Raw genomic sequence first — 3024 nt, 5'->3', positions numbered from 1 at the left:
TGTTATCAAGTTCTAAGAAAATAGAAGTAGATGGATAAGGAGATAATTGAGCAGCAAAATTATCAAAATATGATTTTGTAAAATAATTTCGAAGGATATTATTGGTAAAGGTGATGGGTTCATTTTCTTCTTCCAATTCAGTGACACTATGATTCATATGATTTTCCTGGTCAAGTCTTATCTGATTAGGCTTACCATTGTATGGCAGCCAAAGGTGTGACCAGTCAGTTGCAAAATAACCTTTTAACTTTTTTGACCAGTCTCTACTCAAGATAAGACCATAAGACTCAGGAATATCAATGATTATGACATCAATGATCTGAAATACTTTAGGATGAGAAAATAACCTAATTAATACCTCTTTTATTTCACACAAAACCTTGATTTCAATCTATCAAGCTATACAATTTAAGTAACTGATTCTTGTGGCCTAACGTTTAATTTTAAGTAGACATAATATGGCATGATATTGGAAGAGGCACCAAAATCAACCAAACAATTATGTACATTCTTCTTAAATATTTCAAAAGTGAACAAGAAAGGTTGGGTATGTGAATTATATCTATTGCCTATAAGAATCACATCTTGTTTTATTTTTTCAGAGGACAAACAGGGATTTGGATTAGTTTTGGTCTTTCTAGTCTTAGTAGTCACAATAGTAGTTGGTAGAGGAGATTTTGAAGTAGCATTGAAAGTGTATAATAGAATTTTCTATTATTTTTTAATTTTACTGACCTCATATAGTGAAATATTAGCCTTTCTCTTCTTCATATCTTCTATGATATTATATTCTATGCTATCAAAAATTACAAGAGTTTTAGGAGTAAACTTATATGGAGTGGCACTTTTAGTGGTAGGAGGTGGAGAGATAGGAGTTGGAATAAGATTTTTATTTGTTGCAGCAAAAGAATAACTTGCAGGAGACCCTTTATTGGATGAAGGAGAATTTGCAACAAGACTTTGATTGGAAGAAGAGATTCCTCTTCGTCATCAGAGAGAGAACCAATGAAATCCGATAAAGCATTTACATTGGATAATTAATCCTCTTCTTCTTCTTTAGTTTGTTTTTCTTCCTCCTCCTCCTCCTCTTCTTATTATTCTTCCACAATAGAAATTTGAGTTGCAAGGGGATTTTGCTGTGTATTTATGAAATATTTGAAAGGTATTCTCGAAAAGGATTCTTCTGCAACTTGTTTCTTGAGATCAAAGACTTCATTTGAAAAGGTTTTTATAAATTTCTAAAGTCCTTCCATATCAAATGTGTCTTTAGTGCTCTTTCTCTTCTTCTCCTCTTCCTTAAATGTGACCTTTTTAGTTTATTAAGAGGCGTGTTTATTCTCTTCAACAAATCCTTTGTTAGCAAGAGAAAGTATTAATTTTTCAACACTTAATGCTTCTTTCATATTATCTACAAGTGAAGTCTTTCCAAATCTATCTATAAACATTTCCATTGAAGAGGGAAGATCTCTAATATACCAATCAACTTGCACATCTTCACCTGGTTTGGATGTAACTAGCAACTTATTTAAATTTTTATTAAATCTTGAATTGAAATCTTTGACTCTCTCATTAGGACCCATCTTTATATTAGATAATTCAATTATTAATGAGGCTAGAGTCTTTCCATCACCAAATTTCTTTAAAAATAATTCTTCAAAAGTATCCCAATTGGAAATGGAGTTGGCAGGTAGAGAGAAGTACCATGAACCAACTTTACCTTCAAAAGTATATGAAAATAGTTTGCAGACTACATCTTCTTTCGAAACATCATTAAGATTGATAACAAGCACAAAATAATTTTAAACATTTTCTTGAGGAGGAACACAATTATAAGGATTAAATTTTGGTATCCATAGTGTTTAGGAAGAGGGTGATGTTGACCCATGATATTCATAGCTCCTAGGGTTTCCTATGGTCTTTGTGCCATTTTAGTAATAACAAGGATTGTACCAGTTATAGTAGTAGAAATAGTGGTAGTGGTTGATGATGGTATAATGGGTGATGAAGGACCTACTGAACTGGTAACAATGGAGGATACTATAGTTTGAGTCAAAGAAGGAAATGTAGATGAGGTTGAGGTGTTGAGAAATGTAGGGCAGTACTGATATGGATTCTTATTAATTTAATTTCTCTATTACTTGACAATATGTTGTGATTAGGTATTTCTTCTTCTTCTTTGTTATTACCTTATTATAATTAAGACAATTTCCAAAGCACAAAAACACAAGAGAACACAAGATATAGGCACTCAACCAGGGAAAAATCCCTAGGTAGGGGAAAACCTAGTCAAGAACTCTTCCTTCAGTAGATTCATTTATCATAGTGAGACATTCCCAATCTTAGATCAGAGACATAGAATTATTCCATCCACCAACCCAACCCTTACGATAACTAGCCAAACATATTCTTATCTCCTACTTTTGTGCAACTTCTACAACTTTTAATTTTGACCCCTTTAATCTGCTTTAGGATCACATAAATAATTCAATCTCTGTAATTGTCAAGACATTTCAGCCTCATGCTTCAATGTTTCGTTGTCCAGTATGTGATCCAAAAATCGAACTTCTCTGCACTTTTCTCCCTGTAGTCCATACGAACTTCTTTTCTTGTCCTCCATTTGGTCAACTTCAGTGGGGTATATATAGTGGTCTGAGTGTCCTTTAATAGGACGACATGAGCACTTTATAGTAGCCGACTATTCAACTTGTTTATATATCTCTCTCTCTCTCTCTATATATATATATATATACTCAATATCTAACACATTAATATGTTTCAAGTAAAATACATGTTACATTATATATAATATACACATTATTATAATTAATTAAATATAATTCTTATAATGTCATAGTCAGTTATGATTAAAGGTAATCTTACAAAACCCTAAATTTTATATTTACATAATTAATGTTTCGTAATTAAAATACCATTAAGTTTATTATATATCTCTCTCTTAGGTTTTCTATTCACCATTTTGACTCTGTGTATTTTGACCTTAGTCTGCTATAAGGGTTTCATATT

The sequence above is a fragment of the Pinus tabuliformis genome, chromosome Q (genome assembly GCF_031772625.1).
Source record: "Pinus tabuliformis cultivar Carrire ecotype Pingquan chromosome Q, CPIR1, whole genome shotgun sequence".
Classification (NCBI taxonomy): Eukaryota; Viridiplantae; Streptophyta; class Pinopsida; order Pinales; family Pinaceae; genus Pinus; species Pinus tabuliformis.
The sequence above is the reverse complement of the archived record's forward strand: the minus strand, read 5'-3'. Positions refer to the sequence as shown.